Here is a 13,232-nt window from a genome sequence, read left to right as displayed (position 1 = left end):
CCCAGAGCCTGGGAGAGAACCCAGGAGTCCTGGCTCCCAGCCCCCACCTGCAACCACTGGACCCCACTCTCCTCCCAGAGGTCCAGGCGACCACCTTCTAGCCGCTAACCAGTAAGTGCTGGTCAGAGGTCGGGGAGGGACTGGGCTGTTGGCTCACAGGCCCGGCAAGTCCTGTGCTGGGCCCTCGGACGCCTGGGTTCACACCCAGAGGCAGCCTGTTGCCCAAGGAGCTATGGGAAAGAGCTGAGACTTGCAGTCCCGCAGGGTGAGGTGGGTATTGGTGCCAGCTCAAAAGGGTGCCAGGGAAAATGCCCAAGCTCCCCTCCTCACCGCCCGCCCAGCACAGGATGCCTGGGTTCTATCCCCGGTGGGGGATTTTTGTCCTTCTCTGCCTCAGTTTCCCCAGGGTAACCTGAGGCCGATTCCATGCCTCTCGAGGGGGTTGTGGGAAAAGCCGGGAGTCTAGGGGAAGCGGGGCAGGGGGCATCCTCCCATCTCCCCCACCATGGTTCTTCCCGATCCCTGATGTGGTGAGGTGGCTGAGCCCTGCCACACGCTGGGTGTCCCTGCTCCGGCTGGAGGCCAGCGTGTGCTCGCAGGGTCCTGTGGCAGGGAGTTCCCCAGGCTCGCAGCACCACAGGTCCAGATCCGACCCTCCCACCGAGACTCTCCCCAGACGCTCCCCCCATGAGCCACTAGGACCCAGGCCCACCCACCTCATTGGCCAGGACCCCCCCCAGAATCCCACCACTCCACCTTCCTGGTACCCCACCACCACCTGCCTAGGACCCCCAAACGGACATTCCCACCGGGGGCTCCCAGCGGCCACCCCCCCACACACACACTTCACCAGCCAGGGGTGCCACACTGGGAACTCAGTCCCCCATTGCCTGTCTGGGACCCCCTGACCCAGCCCCCAGATCCCTGCTCCCGCTGACACACCCCCCCCACCCCAGCCAGAGCCCTCCCAGGTCAGTCTGCCCAGAGACCCTCCCTCCCTCCACGCCCCTCCATTACCAGCTGCACCGAGAGCCAAAGGGACCCCCCCCTCACAGCACCCTGATCTCCCTCTGGTCCCTTCCCGATTCCCCCCCCACCAACATACTGGTTCCCCCTGCCCCAGGCTCCGCCAGTCTCTACCCTCCCCTTCTCCAAATCCCTGATCTCCCCCCACCACCCCCATCCCGTACTGCCCCGCCCCGCTCTTACTGGTCTCTTACTTCATCCAACCCCCCCCCAGATATCTCCCCACCCCTAATATCTCCCCAGCACCTCTCTGTCCAGTGCCCCTGCAAGGTCCCCCCAATCCCTTACTACCCCGCCGCCCATTGCCTCCTTGACTTCCCCATCTTTCTGCTTTCCCCGGCCCCCCTAAAACCCCAATCTCCCCAGGACCCTCTGTGCCCCTTCCCCAGGTACCCTGGGTCTCTTGCGCCCCGGCCCCTCTCCACCCGAGTGCCCCCAGCCCCCCGGCCATGGGCTGCAGCTTCTGCTCAGGTGATGGTGATGAAGACACAGCTGTGGCTGCCGGGGGGAGCTCCGGGCGCAAGGCACCTACCCCGCCCCACTGCCGCTGTCTGGGCCCCTGGGCAAGCAAAGGGGCGGCCACCCTGCAGCGGGGGCCACCGCCCTCCCGGCTCTGCCAGCTGGGCATGAATGGGGTCCTGCTGGGTGGCTGTGGGCTGGCGGATGGTACCTCTGGGGGCCTGACTGGCACCTCAGCCCCTTGTGTAGCGGGCGGGCCGGGGTCCTGGGTCCCGTCTTGGAGCTAGGGCAGATTGGGGGAGTGGGGCGTGGCCAGGGCAGAATGGGGGGCAAGGGGTGGGCCCTAGACCGGCGCAGATTTGGGGGGTGGAGCACGGCAAATGATGGTTCGCTAATGACCAAAAGTATAAGCAGAAATCTTGACTTACTCATGAATGTCATTTCTTTTGAGGGTTCATATTTTAAATTCTATTTGGTACCCTCATTTATTTGTCTCAAACTGCGACTTTAATGCCGGTAGCTAAAACTATGTCCAAATAGATTTCCCTGCCCTTTCAGTGTCAACATTTTTTCTTTTCTTTTTTTAATTTTTCACTAATTAAATGCCTTATTCATACGGAGAGACCTGTGACATATCCCACTGCGTGTGAATGAAGATGCTTGTTCGTGATCTAGGACGTTATTCTACTCTCCCTATTCTCTTCCTGTGTACTTCGCCCTCACTAGGCGTATGTAACAAAAATCTTGTCTGACTCTTCTATGCACAGTTCGAGTCTCCTGTACTTTCCCGAGTACGAATGTCTTTATACTCCAAATACATCTCTGTAAACAAATTAAACTTTTAATTAGAAATCACATAATAATTGCACAGCATTAAGAAATAATCATACAAATTTGACACGGAGTACTTTCAGAATGAGGGGCCGCAGCTGGGTCATCTTCCACAGTTTCTGTTTTCCAGAGTCCAATTGTAGAATCCCCAGTTTTTCCGCGGATGAAGGATCTGAAATGTATAGGGAGTAGCCAGGTGGACTGCCCACAAGGAAAACTGCCTCCCCGGCTTCAGGATCAAACACAGAGAATGTCTGGTAACTGCAGCAGTCTGCCCCTCCCCGTGACCGACACAAAGGAGGAACAAAATGCATCGTTTTTAAAAATCTGTGTTGATTTTCGCCAGTACAAACCAGTGAACTTTTCAGTATGAAGAACATGGCTGAACTGTGTCATAGCAAAACTATGGATCAGACATCAAAGGATACAACCGTAAAGTTCGTAATTAGGAATGTAAACAAGTCCATAGAAAAATCAGCATCTAGCAGCAAATGACGTAAGAGAAGAGTACAGTGTGTGTTTCAGTGTTTTCAGGATGCGGGGGATTACTTACAGAAATAAGGCTTTTAAAAGAAATTTTCAATTGGGGAAGGGGGAGGAGTCCAAGACAGTACTGAAGATCATAGAGTCATTTTAGATAGGTGGATTCTTTGGGAAAGGTAACAGCAAAAATATGAGCAAAGGCCCAGATCCACAAAGATAGAAATTAGGATCCTAAATACTTTTGTGGATCATAGAATCATAGAATATCAGGGTTGAAAGGGACCTCAGGAGGTCATCTAGTCCAACCTCCTGCTCAAAGCAGGACCAATCCCCAATTAAATCATCCCAGCCAGGATTTTGTCAAGCCTGACCTTAAAAACTTCTAGGGAAGGAGATTCCACCACCTCCCTAGGTAACGCATTCCAGTGCTTCACCACCCTCGTCGTGAAAAAGTTTTTCCAAATATCCAACCTAAACCTCCCCCACTGCAACTTGAGACCATTACTCCTTGTTCTGTCATCTGCTACCACTGAGAACAGTCTAGATCCATCCTCTTTGGAACCACCTCTCAGGTAGTTGAAAGCAGCTATCAAATCCCCCCTCATTCTTCTCTTCCGTAGACTAAACAATCCCAGTTCCCTCAGCCTCTCCTCATAACTCATGTGTTCCAGTCCCCTAATCATTTTTGTTGCCCTCCACTGGACTCTTTCCAATTTTCCCACATCCTTCTTGTCGTGTGGGGCCCAAAACTGGACACAGTACTCCAGATGAGGCCTCACCAGTGTCGAATAGAGGGGAACGATCACGTCCCTCGATCTGCTGGTAATGCCCCTACATATACATCCCAATATGCCATTGGCCTTCTTGGCAACAAGGGCACACTGCTGACTCATATCCAGCTTCTCGTCCACTGTAACCCCTAGGTCCTTTTCTGCAGAACTGCTGCTGAGCCATTTGGTCCCTAGTCTGTAGCGGTGCATGGGATTCTCTCGTCCTAAGGGCAGGACTCTGCACTTGTCCTTATTGAACCTCATCAGATTTCTTTTGGCCCAATCTTCTGATTTGTCCAGGTCCCTCTGTATCCTATCCCTACCCTCCAGCGTATCTACCACTCCTCCCAGTTTAGTGTCATCTGCAAACTTGCTGAGGGTGCAATCCAGACCATCCTCCAGATCATTTATGAAGATATTGAAAAAACCGGCCCCAGGACCGACCCTTGGGGCACTCCGCTTGATACCGGCTGCCAACTAGACATGGAGCCATTGATCACTACCCGTTGAGCCGACAATCTAGCCAGCTTTCTCTCCACCTTATCGTCCATTCATCCAGCCCATACTTCTTTAACTTGCTGACAAGAATACTGTGGGAGACCGTGTCAAAAGCTTTGCTAAAGTCAAGGAACAACACGTCCACTGCTTTCCCTTCATCCACAGAGCCAGTTCTCTCGTCATAGAAGGCAATTAGATTAGTCAGGCATGACTTGCCCTTGGTGAATCCATGCTGACTGTTCCTGATCACTTTCCTCTCCTCTAAGTGCTTCAGAATGGATTCCTTGAGGACCTGCTCCATGATTTTTCCGGGGACTGAGGTGAGGCTGACTGGCTTGTAGTTCCCTGGATCCTCCTTCTTCCCTTTTTTAAAGATGGGCACTACATTAGCCTTTTTCCAGTCGTCACTGGTCCTAGTGCACCCTAACGGCTCAGGAACAAAATGGCAAACAGAAAGAGCTAGGGCTGTCAAGCGATTAAAAAAAAATCAATCGTGATTAATTGCACGATTAATTGCGCTGTTAATAGTAGAATACCATTTATTTAAATATGTTTGGGCGTTTTCTACTTTTTCAAATCTATTGATTTCAATTACAACACAGAATACAGCGTGTGCAGTGCTCACTGTATGTTTGATTACGAATATTTGCACTGTAAAAAACAAAAACATTATTTTTGAATTCATCTAATACAAGTACTGTCGTGCAACCTCTTTATCATGAAAGATGAACTTACAAATGTAGAATTATGGACAAAAAAAAAAACCCCTGCATTCAAAAATAAAACAATGTAAAACTTTAGAGCCTAGAAGTCCAGTCAGTCCTCCTTCTTCTTCAGCCAATCACTCTGACAAACAATTTTTAAGTTGCACTTTCATGATAAAGAGATCGCACCACAGTACTTGTATGAGGTGAATTGAAAAATACAATTTCTTTTGTTTATAATTTTTGCAGCGCAAATATTTGTAATCAAAATACTATAAAGTGAGCACTGTACCCTTTGTATTCTGTGTTGTAATTGAAATCGATATGTTTGAAAATGTAGAAAAGCATCCAAAAATATTTATAATAAATTTAAATTGGTCCTCTATTATTGTTTAACAGTGTGAGTAAAACTGCAATTAATCACAAATATTTTTTGTAATCTAGTTAATTTGTTTTGCATGAATCGCTTGTGTTAACTGCGATTAATTGGCAGACCTAGTTTTGACATCAGCCCTGGAAATCGATCAGCCTTGAAGTCACATGTACCAAAAAAATAAACATTTATATTATATGAACAAAAATTTAGAGTGAAACATTGCAAATTACAAAATCATCGTCAAAACATAGGAACCATTATACTAGAAACACTGAGCTGTCGTTGCTAAAAGTAGCAAGTATTAACACGTTCAGTAATTATTGGCTATTAAAATATCAATTCCATAGCACAGGGGCATCCAGCCGCACAATGCTAACACCGGTAAATGAGGAAGACTAAAAAGAGTAATAAAAAACATTTTAAAAAGCAAATAAAAGGAGTGCAACTCCCTTCACACTGGATTCCCAAACCAGGGAATCAGAAGAGCAGATAAACCAAATCTGGGAACTGCGAGGAGGCTTTCTGCAGACGTATGGAATCATAGAAACTTAGAAGATCAGGGTGGGAAGGGCCCTCAGGAGGTGTCTAGTCCAACCCCCTGCTCAAAGCAGGACCAATCCCCAACTAAATCATCCCAGCCAGGGCTTTGTCAAGCCGGGCCTTAAAAACTTCTAGGGAAGGAGATTCCACCACCGCCCTAGATAACGCATTCCAGTGTTTCACCACCCTCATAGTGAAAAAGTTTTTCCTAATATCCAACCTAAATCTCCCCCACTGCAACTTGAGACCATTACTCCTTGTCCTGTCCTCTTCTACCACTGAGAACAGCCGAGCTCCAGTATAATAAACTGAGACGCGACTCTTTTAAACACTAAAAACATGGATGGGGAACATTTCACTGAACCAAGTCTCCTTTCGCAGCTCAATAAGTCATTCTTGACGGGGAAGAGCTGCCTTCTCTAGACTGTACGTCTGATTTCACCTCACTTAAAAATCTTCTTGCTTGCAAAATCAGACATTAACATACAAAAGTATCACAGCACACTAGGACTGAACAACTGCTTAATTTCTCATTTTACCATAGAATTATAAATCCAGTGGAAAATAAAACTTGCACAGACATTGCAGCGTACAGGGTAGAGAGCAGTATGAACAAGTCACTGTCTGTCTGCAATTTTAGTTTGCATTAACAACGAGGAGTCCTTGTGGCACCTTAGAGACAAACAAATGTATTTAGGCATAAGCTTTCGTGGGCTAGAACCCACTTCATCAGATGCATGGACTGGGTTATAGCCCACTAAAGCTTATGCCCATATACATTTGTTCCTCTCTAAGGTGCCACAAGGACTCCTTGTTTTTGCTGATGCAGACTAACACGGCCACCCCTCTGAAACCTGTCACCATGCAAGGCATTAGTTTGTACTGACTTTGCAAATCTCTAGATGAGTTGATCTACCCCCTGGAAGACCTCTGCGTACCCCCAGGGTTACACGTCCCCCTGGTTGAGCACCACCGCTCCAGGCACTGGGGTGCCCTGTGTCTTTAAACACACAGCCCTGGGAAGCAGGTGCAGAGTTATATTGTGTGTGGGTTTCCCCTCTGCCACTGCAATGCGTCTCCCTGGTCTTGACCCCCCAGCCCCTGATTCTGCCCCATGGCCCCTCTCCTTGCCTTGCCTCCAGCTGATCGACCCTCCTGGGCGGGCAGTACGGCCCCTGCACAGATTCCCAGCCCTCCCCTCTGATTTGCTCCCTCTAACCTCAGCAGGGAGAGCAGAGGGTGACCCCCAGGGAGGGCAGCCTTTGCAGGGGCAGGCCCGGGCGGGGCTGGGGGGCTGGTTCCCCCTTGTCCCAGCCAGCGCGGCCGCCCGGGCGGGTGTCTGCAGGAGACCCGGGAAGGGGCTGGAGCAGCTGGGGGCGGAGGCAGGAAAATCCTGCGGCAGCTCCGGGCTGGGCAATACAAGGCACTGCTCCCCCCATGGGGTCTGTGCTGGGGGGGCGTCATTAACCCCTCCCTGCCCAGCCAGGGGGGATGTTCCCCAGCTGGGACCAGCCCCCTGGGCAGCCCCGGGCCGGAGCCTGCAGGTAATTAACCAAGGGCTGGGGGCGGGAGACGCCTCTGCACGAGGGGGCCCAGGTCCCCCCGCCCCTGGGAACCGGCCCCCGGGTTGTTCCCGCACCTGGGGTGGGCCCCGAGCTGCGTTCACACCAGTGACCCCTCTGCCCCCGGCTCCAGCCAGGGGCTGACCCAGAGGCACGGGGGAGGGGGGGTCAGATGGGGCAAGAGACCGGGCCCCAGTGGGGTTCCCTTTCGTGTGTCTGGGGGTGCAGGGGCCGGGAAGGGAGGGATGAGAAATGAGCCAGGGAGGGAGGGGACAGACCGTGTGAACTGGGTAGACCTGGCTCTGGACAGGCTGGAGATGTGGGGGGGGGGGGGTGTTCTCTCTGGTTTTGCCACTTCAGTCTCAAACACTGAATAATTTTTCCTGAATTCTTCCCCTTTCCCCTCCAATTATAAAATATGGGGATAAAATCCATGTCGATCCCCCCCAATTTTTCTCCAATGATTGTCCCTGTCTCTATCGTCCTCAGATTTTGCCCCATTTTCTAATTCCCAAAGGTCAGTTTAAAGTCTCAGTTGTGAGCTATTTCCCCACCCATTTGATCTGCAGCCAATTGTCCTTGTTCAGGTGGGAAATTGTCGCCCCGAGTCATTCCCCCAACTGTGGGTCCAGCTTAGGGGAGCCTGGAGATGCGTCTGGCTCTGGGGTGGGACGGGGCGGTCGGTCTCCGCCAGCAACAGGGCCTGGGAGGGACACGGGGGGAAGGGAGAAGAGATTTTTCTCAGTGGCGTAACCAGGTCCAGCTGCCACCCCTCTACCCCCCCATCTGCCCAGTGCAGCTCCCCACAGCCACCAGCTGCCTGTCCCCTGCCCCTCCCATCCTGCTGCCCCCTCCCCACCGCCAGGGAGCCTTCCTGCTCCAGACCCCCCTCCCTGGTCTTCTTAAAACACCTTCACAAAAGGCTCCCTGCTGCCCAGGGGAATGGTGGGGAACCGTTACTGTCTGTGTATTTTACAATCCCATACATTCCTTTCAAACTTTCCCACTCGCCCCTCGAATTATTGACCATCCCTCAGACCTTGGTGTTTTGATCTTATATTATCGAATATTTCGGTTTTGACCCATTTCTCTCCCCAGTTCTCAAGAACTGATCTAAAGTGCCCCGAGCGGCCAGGTGGGTGACGTGACCTCTTTCGCTGGGCCGATTTCCGTTGGTGAAAGAGACACGCTTTCGAGATCCACAGAGCTCCTCCTCAGGTCTGGGGAAGGTACTCAGCCTAGAACAGATTGAGAATCCTAAGAAATTAACCCATATTGCCTCAAAGTGAAGTGAAAAGAACAGGCGGACTTGTGGCCCCTTAGAGATGAACAAATTTATTAGCGCATAAGCTTTCGTGAGCTACAGCTCACTTCCTCGGAGGCCTCTGACGTGGGCAGTTAACACCGCTGCATTCGTAGGACATCAAAATACAAGTCCACCCAAACGAGGATGAGTTTGTTAACAAAGAACAGAGATTTAAGTGATGTGAGGTAAGAGCAGAAGACAGGTACGGTTACAAACAAAACGTATTCCCTAGCGACGGAGGCCATGTCCACGGTGGTGAACGTACAGCTGTACCAATGCAAGGTCTTTTAAACGGCAGTGATTTGCGATAAGGATTCGGCCTCCCAATTTGGCAACAGTATCAGGATTGGCAGGGTGAGAGCCACTGCTCTGAATATCACTAGATGGAGAGGCTCTAGGGAGACACGAGGAACAACTATTAGAGGGGATACAGTCACTGATTTTCACATGTCTGTTTATTCATCATTTCCCCGAGCAGATAAAGAAAGGCCAAAGCATAGGAACGTAACAGAAGACAGAGGGAAAGTACCTAACGTCCAGCATCGATACGTTCCCACTCACATCCCCTTGGGGAACGCTGGAATAGGTAAGATGATCATCAGGTCTTGGCAAGCGTTAGGAAAGGGATCGATATTAAGACAGAAAATATCATATTGTCTCACCTTGAATACTGCGTGCAGATGTGGTTGCCCCATCTCAAAAAAGATATATTGGAATTGGAAAAGGTTCAGAAAAGGGCAACAAAAATGATGAGGGGGATGGAACGGCTTCCATATGAGGAGAGACTAATCAGGCTGGGACTTTTCAGCTTGGAAAAGAGACGGCTAAGGGGGGATATGATTGAGGTCTATAAAATCATGACTGGTGTAGAGAAAGTAGATAAGGACGTGTTATTTACCCCTTCTCATAACACAAGAACTAGGGGTCACCAAATGAAATTAATAGGCAGCAGGTTTAAAACAAACAAAAGGAAGTATTTCTTCACACAACGCACAGTTAACTTGTGGAACTCCTTGCCAGAGGATGTTGTGAAGGCCAAGACCATAACAGGGTTCAAAAATGAACTAGATAAGTTCATAGAGGTCAGGTCCATCAATGGCTGTTAGCCAGGCTGGGCAGGGAGGGTGTCCCTAGCCTCTGTTTGCCAGAAGCTGGGAATGGGAGAGAGAGGATGGATCACCTGGTGATTCCCTGTTCTGTTCATTCCCTCTGGGGCACCTGGCCTTGGCCACTGTCGGAAGACAGGACACTGGGAAAGATGAACCTTTGGTCTGACCCAGTAGGGCCATTCTTATGGTGGTCGTCTGCTGGACATCTTCTGATGTGTTCCCCACCCTACCGCACACAAGCTGGGTGCTGTCTTTTATCCTGAGTTACGCTTATGCCCACTAAGACTCATACATATGTATAAAGGCTTATCCTTCTCTGTCCTTCCACATCCTACTAAATTCAGGATGCCCCATTTTCCATAGGCTAATTAGTTCCTCTTACCCTCACTAACACTGACATCAATCAGTTACTAAAGTAACTTGCGCTCATTTTAGAATTCCCCCAAATATTTGTGACTGTTCCGAACTGACATCTTGCGCTGTTAACAGGTACATGGTGGCAAGTTTTCCTAAGCATCAGCAATGAACACGCTTTTGCTGTAGTCATGCAATTTATGGGTTCAGGGTCATGTCTTGGGTAACTGGTCCTGTCAACGTATCTTGGGCTTAAGGCCTTGTCTGGCTAAGCCTAATATCTTACAGGCCTTCAGCCTCGCTTTACAGCCTTATCTTACCTACACACCTAATTCACACTCATCTGTGATACAGTCCAAACCCTGTGGTGCTATTCCTGCTTCTCTTTTACCAGGTCAAATCTACGTAGAGCGACAGTGTCCTGTGATATACAGGAAGCTAGATCAGATGATCTGGTGGTCCTTTCTGGCCTCGATCTCTGTGACCATGACTCTTTGATTATGAGCAAAAGTATCCCCAAAAACCTATGAGGGGTTGCTTCCCCCAGCACTGAGATGCAGCCACCTCTAGAGTGGATCAGTGGCCATTATTTGCCAGTGACAGAGCCTGGAAATGTCTTAAATATTTTGGCTCTTCTGTGCCCTACATTCTCTTGTTCAAGAAGCATCATCCCCAGGGCTCCCGGCTGCCGGTGTGGATGGCCGGCAGATCATACAATCGTAGAATATCAGGGTTGGAAGGGACCTCAGGAGGTATCTAGTCCAACCCCCTGCTCAAAGCAGGACCAATCCCCAATTTTTGCCCCGGATCCCTAAATTTTTGCCCCCTCAAGGACTGAACTCACAACCCTGGGTTTAGCAGGCCAATGCTCAAACCACTGAGGGGCCTGGGTGATTTAAAAGGACCCAGTGGCCCCCAGCACGCAGCGGGGCTAAGGGAAGATTCCTGCCCGCCCTCACTCCGCACTGCTCCCGGAAGCAGCCAGCACCTTCCTGTGGCCCCTGGGGAGGGGTCTCCGTGGGCTGCGCCTGCCCTGAGCGCTGACTCCACAGCTCCCATTGGTCGGGAACTGCGGCCAATGGGAGCTGTGGGGGCGGTGCCTGTGGGCAGTGGCATGTGGAGATGCCCTGGCCCCCCGCCCCCCTAACAGGGGGGCCCGAGTGCTCAGGGGAGAGTTGGCGGGGCTGGGGCAGGTTCCCTACTTGGTTCCTAGGAAGCCGCGACCTCCAGTTCCTAGATCCATGTGGTGCCTTCTCTCCACCCCGAGCCCCGGTTCTGCAGCTCTCCAAACTGGAGAAATGGTCTGAAGTCAATAGGATGAAATTCAGTAAGGACAAATGCAAAGAAGCAATCAATTGCACACACACAAAACGGGCAATGATTGCCTAGGAAGGAGCCCTGCGGGAAGGGATCTGGGAGTCAGAGTGGATCACAAGCTAAATATGAGTCAACAGTGTAACGCTGCTGCAAAAAAAACCCGCAAACATCCTTCTGGGACGTATTAGCAGGAGTGTTGAAAGCAAGACACGAGAATTACCGTAATTCTTCCGCTCTACTCCGTGCGGATTAGGCCTCAGCTGGAGGATTGTGTCCAGTTCTGGGCACCACATTTCAGGAAAGAGGTGGACAAATTGGGGAAAGTCCAGAGAAGAGCAACAAAAACGATTCAAGGTCTAGAAAACATGACCCATCAGGGAAGATTGAAAACACTGGGTTTGTTTTAGTCTGGAGAAGAGAAGACTGAGGGGGGACATGATCACAGTTTTCAAGGACATAAAAGGTGGTTACAAGGAGGAGGGAGAAGAATTGTTCTCCTTAACCTCTGGGGACAGGACAAGAAGCAATGGGCTTACATTGCAGCAGGGGCAGTTCAGGTTGGACATTAGGAAAAACTTCCTACCTGTCGGGGTGGTGAAGCACTGGAGTAAATTTCCCAGGGAGGTTGTGGAATCTCCTTCGTTGGGGATTTTTAAGAGCAGGCTGGACAAACACCTCTCAGGGATGGTCTCGATAATACTTAGTCCTGCCATGAGTGCAGGGGACGGGACCAGCTGACCTCTCGAGGTCCCTTCCAGTCCTACGATTGGCTGGGAACCACAGCCCATGGGAGCTGCGGGGGCGGTGCCTGTGGGCAGAGGCAGCATGTGGAGCTGAGGGAGGGGAGTTCCTGTCGCCCTTCCGGGGAGGCCCCCCCCAGGTAAGCACCGCCCCACACCCTAATCCCCAGCCCTGAGCCCCCTCACCCACAGATATGTAGGTACTCTTACCCCACTCTTATTACCAGGGCTTGTGTTTGGGACATTTCTGGCGTTTGAATGGCAGAGCCTGGAATGTCTTTCTGCAGGGAAAGGTTTGGGAAGGGGGTGGGCAGAGCACTGGGATGTGACGCTAACTGAAGCCTGTTCTGACATCTCCCCGAATGCTCCTTTTGCCTTGGCAGGCTGCAGAATAACCTCCGTGTTTTGTCCCAGACCGTCCCGTCCTCCCGTGGGACGGGGAAGGGAAAGGGTTGCCCTGGAACCGGTTCAGGTAGGGACTGTCCGGGAGCTGCCGGTGGGAAAGGAGCAGTGAGTGCCTTGGCGGTGGGAGAAGGCAGAAAAATGTGCCATGGTGCTGAAAGAGGGTGTGACAAACTTGCTGAGACTTGTGTCACCCAGTTCCTAGAGGCTAGGAAGAGACTCTTAGGGTTGGGGGGCGGGGGAAATGCCTTCATTTTTGGAACAGGAAACAACCCCCCCCCCATCCCTGGACAGTCTTGGGAAAACCTTCCAGACCCCTTGGACTGGAGCCGGAACTGATCAACCAGCGGCTGCTGTGAGAGAAGAAGGGGGCACCCACCAGTGGGGCTTATGGGAGATGCTCCATCCCCTCACATCCAGCTGTTGGGAATGGGGAGGGAGTTGGGCTACTTACCAAGGGGCCTGGAGCCTGCTGGGGGCGGGGGGTCTCCATCTCCTGTATCAGCCCCTGGCTAGTAGGGGAGTGATGGATGTGAGGACCCCTGTCCGCTCTCTCTGCTGGGAGGGGTGAGGGGCTCTCGCTTTCTCCCCTCACCCTGATGCCTCCTGGATGCTCTGAGTGGGGTGGGGGTGGGACTCTGTTGACTGCGATCCACCCAGAGCTTCCGTTTGATTGGCTCCTCTCCCCCACAAATAGTGGGGCTGTGAGTGGGGCAGCAGGTCCTGAGTGTGGGGCTCTTGCTCTTTCAGGGGCC

Source organism: Natator depressus, chromosome 28 (genome assembly GCF_965152275.1).
Source record: "Natator depressus isolate rNatDep1 chromosome 28, rNatDep2.hap1, whole genome shotgun sequence".
Taxonomy (NCBI): Eukaryota; Metazoa; Chordata; order Testudines; family Cheloniidae; genus Natator; species Natator depressus.
This window is presented reverse-complemented; position numbering follows the sequence as displayed.